Consider the following 9,559-nt stretch of genomic DNA (forward strand, 5'->3'; position numbering starts at 1 on the left):
CCGGGCTATGTCAAGAACATGACGATTCTTTCTTTCTGACACCCCATTTTGTTCAGGGGTTTGAGGGCAAGTAGTTTGATGAATAATCCCATGAGAATGAAAGAATTGGTGAAACTGAGAATTGACAAACTCCCCCCCATTATCAGAATGAAAAACTTTAATATTAGCTCCAAATTGATTTTGAACAAGAGCAAAAAATTCTTGGAAAGTAGAGCAGACTTCATATTTGTGTTTCAATAAAGAGACCCAAGTAAGACGGGTATAATCATCAATAAACAAAACAAACCAATGTTTTCCAAACAATGTTGAGTCACGGGAAGGTCCCCATACATCAGAATGAATAAGCTCAAATGGAAAAGAACTCCTAGTAGTACTCAAAGGATAACTAGTACGATGACTTTTAGCTAAGACACATGACTCACAGTGCAACTTAGACGCATCAATGCCCAGAAACAAGGATGGCATAGATTTCTTTATGACACTAAAGGAAGGATGTCCCAATCTCCGATGCCATAGCCATAATTCTTCAACTTGATTAGCAACCCCAGTTGAAATCAATGCTGCTTGGACTACCTTCTCTAGCTTCATTCCGGCGAACATGCAATGCAGATGAAATAGTCGACCCCTTAGATAACCCCTACCGATTATTTCCCTAGTGAGGAGGTCCTGAAAAATCACATACAACGGAAAAAATGTTACAAAACACCGAGATTGAGTATTAAACTTAGGCATAGATATAAGATGATGAGAGAGATCAGGGACATAAAGAACATCATGTAGTGTCAAAGAAGGGGTGAGACGAACAGACCCTATTCCTAAAACAGGAAAAGAATCACCATTGGCATTGACAACAGAGGAAATAGAGGGTAGATTGAGAAAAAGAAAGAAACTACGATCATAGGTCATATGGTCAGATGCTCCAGAATCAATTATCTAAGTATTGCCACCAGTAAAGCTAGAAATTTGTAAAGCAACTCCAATCTTACCATTACCACTGCTACTTACGGATTCGGTATCCTTACCAGCAAAGTTGGTGTAATCTGGTTCTGTCACCGCATAGTAATCTTGGTCTTGAACAAGATGAACAACAGCCTTTCCCTTGGGTTTGTTGTCCTGAGGTCGGGGCCTATCAAAGTAGCCCGTTGGAAAACAGACTAACCTGTAACAATTTGCTTTGATGTGGCCTGGATTCTTGCAGTAATTACAAGTCAGATTTGAGGAAAACCCTGGAGGAGGACCTTGAGGAGAGGGACACAGAGAAGAAGGAGGTCAATTGCCTGAGAGTGACCGATTACTTGAGGGATTGGATGGCTTTGATTGTATTGCAAGGCCTGCAACTTCTGAAGTAACTACTCTAGTTCCAGCCCTCTGGGTCTCATCTTTGCGAATATAAGCAAATGCTTGCTGCAAGGTTGGTGTAGTAGTCCGGTGAAGCAATTCGCTCTTGCATTCTCAAATATTGGATCTAGGCCAACCAAAAAAACATGAACTCTCATGAGATCCTGCTCTTCCTTATAAATCTTGACATCATCCAGGCACTTCATGCGACATGGACACATCTGAGTAATTTCTTGCCAAATCCCCTTTAGTTTTGCAAAATACATGGCAACTGGTTTTCCATCTTGTGTCATACGGGGGAGGCTTGAGTGCTCAACTCATAAACCTCAGCAAAATCCGTTCTGTTAAAGTAAATCTCCTTAAGGCTTTCCCAGATTTCTTCAGCTGTATTACACCTCATAATCATCTGTGAAACATCTTCAGCCATGGATTTGTAAAGAATAGAGGTTATCGAGCCATTTGAAGTCTTCCATTTTGAATAATTGTTGGCTGCAATTGGTGGTTCAGTAATCGAACCATCAACATAGCCCACCTTATCGATTCCACAAAGGTGAGCCTCCATCATCTCCTTCCAGGTTCGGTAATTAGAGCCATTGAGCTTGACGTACACCTCCATAACTTCTAGTTGAATCATCTTTAATGGAGACAGAAATTTGGTTGGAACCATGAGAAGTCTCACCATCTCCATCTTGCTTGATCACAGTCGAAACGTCTTGATCTTTCACCATGGTGAATACGCAGCGGAAGGAAAAACAACAAAGTACTTGGAAATATAAGAAGGCAACGGTAATGAAAGGATCAAAGGACAAAGAACAAATCCAAGCACAAAGAACAAGGATCAAGGATCAAAGAACAATGAGTCAGAGTCCAGGATCAGATCTCTGCTTTGATACCAAGTCAAATATAATGAAAACCAAGAGATAATTTTGACTGAATAACTCAGATATCACATTCACCTTACAAGAAGGATTTATATACAAATTATAATTGCGCCTAATAAGAAAAGTACTACTCCTAAGGTAAGTAGTAAACCTAATAATACTATAGATATTATATAATATTACAGATCACGGAATAGTACAGCATATCTACATAAATAAAGTAAGTATGACTCACGCCAACAATATATTGGTATTGAGTTCTGATTCAGAAATATATATATTTTTTAATAGAAATATTAGGTTTTTATGAGATCTGATTTTGAAAACCTAAATCAGATATGGGTTTGAAACCTTTGAAGTTGCACATAATTTTTTTTTAACATTGAAATTGCATAGAATTGGAACCGCAAATTTGAGAAAACGAACCAATTTTTGTCAGTTCGGGTTTGACTTGGTTCTAGAGATTGAAAATACTTAAGCCGAACCAAACTAGGTTTTGTCGGTTCAATGCTAGTTCTAATTAATGACTACATGGAACTGACCTGAGCCCAACAACCTCACCAATTTGCTTCATGTTTGGGTATCTTGGTGACTGAATAGATTATTTAGATGGATCGGTTTTTGTTGGTAAGATGACAATGGTGGTTTCTACGAATGAGAAAATTGTTTGTTTAAGTTTCTAATATAGTGCATGGCTTTGGTGGTCGGAGCCATGACTTGGTTTATTTTGGTGGCTATAGAGGTAGAGCACCGTCTAGTGTGGTGGTGGTTTAGGCGCTTCGAGGCGGGAACACACTCTTGTTGGCTATCCATGTTCAACAAGTTTAGTAGAGCAAGGTTTGAGAACTACAAGAATGATGAATTTGTTTATGAAGCAACCTAGACACGATGCTTTGATTATGGTTTCAATGATGTTGGTTTATAAGATTCTAACTTTGGGTTATTCTTACCCTAGTAAGAAACATCCATTTTGAGTTCATGTTATCAGAATCATGCCTTTCCGTAGGAGGAAATTATGAATTTGGACGCAAGCTATCAACATCAATCATTATTCGCGGAGGATACTATGACTTTGGGAGACTACTTACGGAAGCGAGAAAAAACGAAAGTCTCCTACGCATAAAACTTCGGAGACTATTGTTGAGTGAAGCGACAATAGTTGGATTTGTCCCAGAATTCATAAAATTAAGTATAAGGTTCTAGGTTGCTCGCACTATTGATATTAAGCTCATTAGAGAATTATTGAGGTTATTAAGATGATGTCTCGCATTATCGTGCTAAAAAAAAAGTGCAACATTATCTATAATTTTACTTCTTAAGATATTATCATTTTCCATTCAAAAGAAATTGTATAGACTTCAACCAAATATGTTCTCTCTCTCTCTCTCTCTGTAGCGCTATAAATATATATATATCCTATCCAGAGCCATGCCTCGCTCTGAAATTTCAAAGCGAGGTTTGGGTTTAGGGTCACTTTTGGGTCTCATATCTACATCTCGACCATTCAGTTTCTAGGGACTAATGTATAGATCATCTCTGCAAAATTTCAGCCAAATTGATGATCTATAAGGTATCTAACTTGTTTAAACCAATGGACGAACTAAATCTGTCAAACCTGAACCATACTAGCTTTAAGGCAGTTATCAATGCCTTAACGACCATCAATTTGACTAAAATTTTGCAGAGATGATCTATACATTAGTACCTAAAAACTGAATGGTCGAGATGTGGATATGAGACCAAAAAGTGACCTTAAACCCTAACCTTGCTCTGGATAGGATATATATATATATATATATATATATATATATATATATACAGTCTTTCTGATGTCCTTAGATTTCATATTTATATGTAAGGATTACCTTGATAGACCCACTTTTCGATCTCATATTTACAGCTCGACCGTTCAGATGTTAGGTCCTAATGTATAGATCAATTATATAAATTTTTAGCCAAATTGATCATCGTTAAGGTACGAACTAGATTAAAAATCAATGAACAGACCAAATCTGTCCAACTTGAACCGTTCGTGTTTATAATTGTAAATCGCAGTTTTGAATGTCTTAATGATTATCAATTTGGCTGAAAATTTGTACAGATGATCTACTCATATATACCTAAAAACTGAAAGGTCGAGATGTGGATATGCGATCGAAAAGTGGGTCTATCAAGGAAATCCATAGATATTGATATCTAAGGACTTCCTTAGTAGAAAAGTGGGTTCCAATGTGTAGATCACTTCTGCAAATCTTCAACCAAATTAAAGATCGTTAAGGTATCAAACTAGATTAAATTAATGGACGAACCAAATCTATCCAATCAAAACCGTTCAGGTTTATAATTGTAAATCAAGTATGAATACCCAAATGATCATCAATTTAGTTGAAAATTTGCAGAAATGATATGCTTATATAGACATAAGAACTTAACAATCGAGATCTCAATATGTGACTAAAAAGTTGGTCTAATAAGAAATCCCTTAAAATGGCCAAAAAAATGGATCCCTCACTAGAAGGGTCATATATATATTGCCTTCATAATGAGATACTTATTTCTTTTGTCATTTTAAGGGATTGCTTGTGGAACCAATTTTAAGATCACATATCGTAATCTCGACTATTTAGGTTTTAGGTCTCTATGAGTAAATTACTTTTGCAAATTTTCTGCTAAATTGATGATCGTTAAGTTATTCATAATTGTAATTTATCATTATGAACATGAACAATTTAGATTAGACAAATTCAATTTGTCCATTTATTTGATCTACTTTAATACCTTAGAGATTATCAATTTAGCTAAAAATTACATAAGTGATCTAAGTTTGATCTGTATCTACCTTAATTCTGTGAACCTTCAGCAGTCTCTTGTGGTCGGAATCGGGCTTACTAACCTTGCCAACAGAGGCCGAGCGAGAAAAAATTTCCATGGTTTTCTTCATTCTAATTATAGTAGCATGGCTCTTTTTGGGAACCAAATAAAGTCAGTCTGCTATGGAATAGCGTAGGTATGATAGCTATAAAGACCTTCTTATTGTGAGTCTGTGTCTTCCCTTCGTTCTCTCCCAGTGAGGTAAGTCGTCTTGTCTTCAAACAAAAGGCCAAGCAACTAGATAACTAGAGCTAGAAAGAGGAAGCCAAAGGAAAAGACTCATGGAGACCTAAAAACTAAACAGTCATTATGGTGCTATGTGATTGAAAAGTATGTCCCATAAACAATCCCTTAAAATGACCAAAAAAGGGATCCCTAACTAGAACGACCGTGTGTGTGTGTGTATTGTATAATTCATTTCAATCTCTTAATCGCCTCTTGTCCGTGACGAGGAAGAAAAGGGTGGATCCCAAGGCTTTCATGGAACCATGGCCTCAATCTGGGGTTATCTGAACTGCCTATCTATTACAAAATGGGAGCTTTGTTTTCCAATTTTCAGTGAAGAAGAAGCAGCGCTGGGTTTTTGATAGCGTCCCATGGTTCTTTAGGAAATCTATTTTAGGCATCTCAGATTACGACGACCTTAGTAATGCTTCGCAGGATGCTAATGACTCAATCCCAATTTGGGTGGAAATCTTAGGACTCCCGCAAGCGTTGACAACTAACGGTGGTCAGGGTTCAGGTATTTGTAGAGCAGTAGTCAAGGTTCGGGTCAAACATCTAGTAAGGACTCCTGTGCAGCAAGCTATCCACCTTAGGCGTTCATGCTCACTGCTAGGGCGGCGGTGATAGTCAGATTCTGTTACGAATGCCTAGTTGGCTTCTACCGACTTTGTAGAAGGTTGTGTTGCAGACAAAACTTAATCTCAACCCTAAGGTTACGGTTTCTGATAGTGGCACTATTACTGCGGTTTAGACTAGATTTCAGAGTTTGAGGGTTTCGGGGCTACATTTTGGGGCTGCTAATCCAAGCTCAAGCACCCAATGTCTTCACAGCAGTGCCCAACACTTTCAAATTTTTAATTCCAATGATCTCGGCTGAAGCTCTAGCAGCATACAGTACAACATTTTCGGACCCAGCTGGTGACTCAAACTAGGCCGGATCGAGTAGTCTGATCCAAGAATGTTTCACATGTTGCTGATCTCTTTGGCACCAAGTGTGTCTATTGCACTGATCACCTATTGAAAGTGTACGCGGCATAATGAGCCAATAGCCCCGAATGTTGTTTGCTTGGACTTAAAGTTTGAACGCAATTTGTCTTTAAAGAACAAGAATGGAGTGTTTGAGGTGTCTCCTAGCAAGAAAGGGAGATCTAGTCGTCCTTCTGGCAGGAAGAATAACCTTAAGATGAATAGTTTGAAGTCCTGGAAACTCTCCACATAAGCTAGTCCCAAGAAGCCCAAGAAAAAGTGCAGTGCAAACGTTTCTATTATGATTGAACCCCCTCCTCAGGTGGACGGCATGGAGGTTGTTGCTGTTGATAGTCTTGGGGATCACCCCTTTGTGTAAGGCCTCCTTTAGGTATAGTGAATAAATTGGGGAAAGGTCTTGACTGCGTTTGGAGGCTTCCTCTGAGTTAACTTCTTCTTGTTTTTGAAAGGGGCTTGGAACCCAGCCTAGCTGGGAGAGTTAACCTTTTCTGAATTAAATAGAATTTCATATGAATATATTTTGCATCACCTACAAGGATTAGTTATTTAATTATGTGAGTTTAATTAAGAATATTTGAAAACCCAAAAAATATATCAAATGCTCATTTATATCACCTTAATCTGTGTTTTATATGCAGGATTGTATTGCATGAAAGTATATGCATTGGCTCATGTTGTTTAACGTCATCTTCATTTCTAAAGCCACTGAAGACCCATGTATGTACTTAATGGCGGAGCTAAGAGTGTGTTTATGGGGTGGCCGAGAGACAAACTATGAGAAAGATGAATGTAATATATCCGCTTGACGTCGGTATCGAATACAAAAAAAAGAAGATAATTATCTATTGTGTACTAAATTATTAAATCGAACTTATCATTCATACATATTTGAGAAATATGTGTTTTTACTTCATGAATAATAAAGAAAACAAAAATTAATAAAAGTTGGACTTCATTAGAAAGAAAAATAATTAAGAACTGTTTAAGGACATCTAGATTATGTGTCTAACCCAAAATCTAGTTATTTGTCCGAGTTGTAATAGGGTTAGTCTTACAGATATCTTTGTAGATATCCTAATCATTGTACAATTCTGTTTTCTTGTAAGACTCAGATTCTTTGCCTGTAATCCTCAAAATAAAGAGGCATCTATTATCAATGAAAGTACAGGTCCTTTTCCCAAATTCTCTCTTTTGTTATCTGCATCTTTTCTCCTAAAACACATTATCATCACGAAGTCCTAACCCTGAAACAAATAGCCAAACCCTAAATCCAAAAATGAAATCTTGAAACCCTAACTGCCTCCGCCGCACACCCTATAGCCCTCCATCCCAGGAGCCTAGAATTAGCGGCAAAACCACCAGAACTGGCTGGAAATGTATTGAACTGGCCCCTGGAAGCAGAAAGCAATCCCTGCTCGGTTTGCCACCTTGTAGATGCCTCCTGCCACCAAACTTGGTCACAAGAAGAGCCTTGACTCCATAATCCAGGAACTGGAAGCAGATCCTCCATAACTGGTCAAAAAAGCACCAAACCGGCCTCTTGAACGACTAAACTTCCTACTGGAAACTGCTTGGGCCAGTTTCAGCCAGCCATCAGCCAACCACCATCCAAACGCACTTTTTTCTAGCCAACCTCACACCAAAAGTTCCGACGAACCTCATTTATCCTTTTCAAGGTAATTTTTCATTTAAGTTTTTGCTTTTGTGTACTTTTCTTTAAGATTTCAACTTCTCTTCTTTTCTTCGGGGACTTGCAACGTCCCTTCTTCTACCTTCCACTTCTTTCTGTGTGGAAAGATTTAGCCAAACTGTGGGAGTTCGTGCTATCTCCAAACTACGATTGTCGAGATCTCCAAACCTAGGGTTAGTTGAGAGTTTACGATCGACCACTTACATCATTGTTTCGATCAAATCCCAGATCTCTTGGAATTGAATTAAGCTCAGAAATTCCTATTGTCTTTGTGGTAGCCTATTTGCTCCGAAACTAACCTCTTTTCTTGTTTCTTTTCAAGATGAGTAATCTGAATGAATTGAACTTTGCTCCATTAGGAACAATTGGCACTGGATACCTACCATAAGTGGGTTTGTGAGGTCCACCAGCATCTCAAGGCTCAAGTCATTCTATCAGTGATCCTTGAGCCCACCCAAGACATGCTCACTGGCTATAACCCAAAACGAAGCCTTGGAGGCTAATAAGACAAAAGTTGTCACCCTATTAACTCATCATAGGGATGATTCTCTTCAATATGAATACCTGAATGAAGAAGAACCTAGAAGGTTGTGGGTCTCTTTCGAAGAGCATTTTGGAAACGTCTATGACTATTTACTTCCTGACCTAGTAGTGAGATGGCAAAACCTCTGCTTCTGTGACTTCAAGACTGTTCATGACTACAATTCGGAAGCTCTTGGCATCAAATCCTTGATAGAATTTTGTGACAAAGATATCATAGATGTGATGATGATTGAAAGGACTCTCTCTACCTTCCCCGACTCTGCATTGATGGTGCTAAGAACTATTGCATTGATATTACTACAGAACAGATCACAAGGCTTCATAAGCCAATTGGAGCAATAAATGTCGCTGAAAAGTATGACAACATCCTTGTGAAGAACTATAATTCTAGACCTGTGGGAACAAAATCTATTCCGGAATCTAATTATAGTTGCGCTCCTAAGAGAGAGCACCGAGAGTGAAACCCTAAATCTAAGGATACTTTTTGATGTCTTGGTGCATATAATTGCTCTAATGTGGAAGGTAACAACTAAAATAAGCAGACAGAGAACCGAGGATGTCAATTAGGAAAGAGAGAGGGAGGCAATGCCTCTGGCTATATTGGTGGTGCTACCAACACTAAGAGCCATCCTAATCGCGCTTTCAAAGTGACTCAATTAAGGGAGCTTGAGCACTGAGATGTATGTTCTTGATATGGAGCACCCAATCATTGAGCGCACATTTGTAGATCCCTTAAGAGTACTGCCATCGCATACAGAGCGTGTCGCGAAGCAAGAGAAGCTCACAATGTAGAACAAGAAGATCAAGATGATGAAGCAAGAATCAGAAATTGATTACTGGACCACATGAGATCACTACCGCCATCCACCTTCATCCTAGGGCCGGTGCCGTCCCTAGTGATAAAGCCATAAGTGGTGATGTTCTCACCAATTTCGCTTCCAACAAAATTTCAGACCCATGGGCCTAACCAAAATCCTCATTGGTTACTGCTAAAACCATTCGATCATTTTGCAAAGCCTGTTCC

The sequence above is a fragment of the Rosa chinensis genome, chromosome 4 (assembly GCF_002994745.2).
Source record: "Rosa chinensis cultivar Old Blush chromosome 4, RchiOBHm-V2, whole genome shotgun sequence".
Taxonomy (NCBI): Eukaryota; Viridiplantae; Streptophyta; class Magnoliopsida; order Rosales; family Rosaceae; genus Rosa; species Rosa chinensis.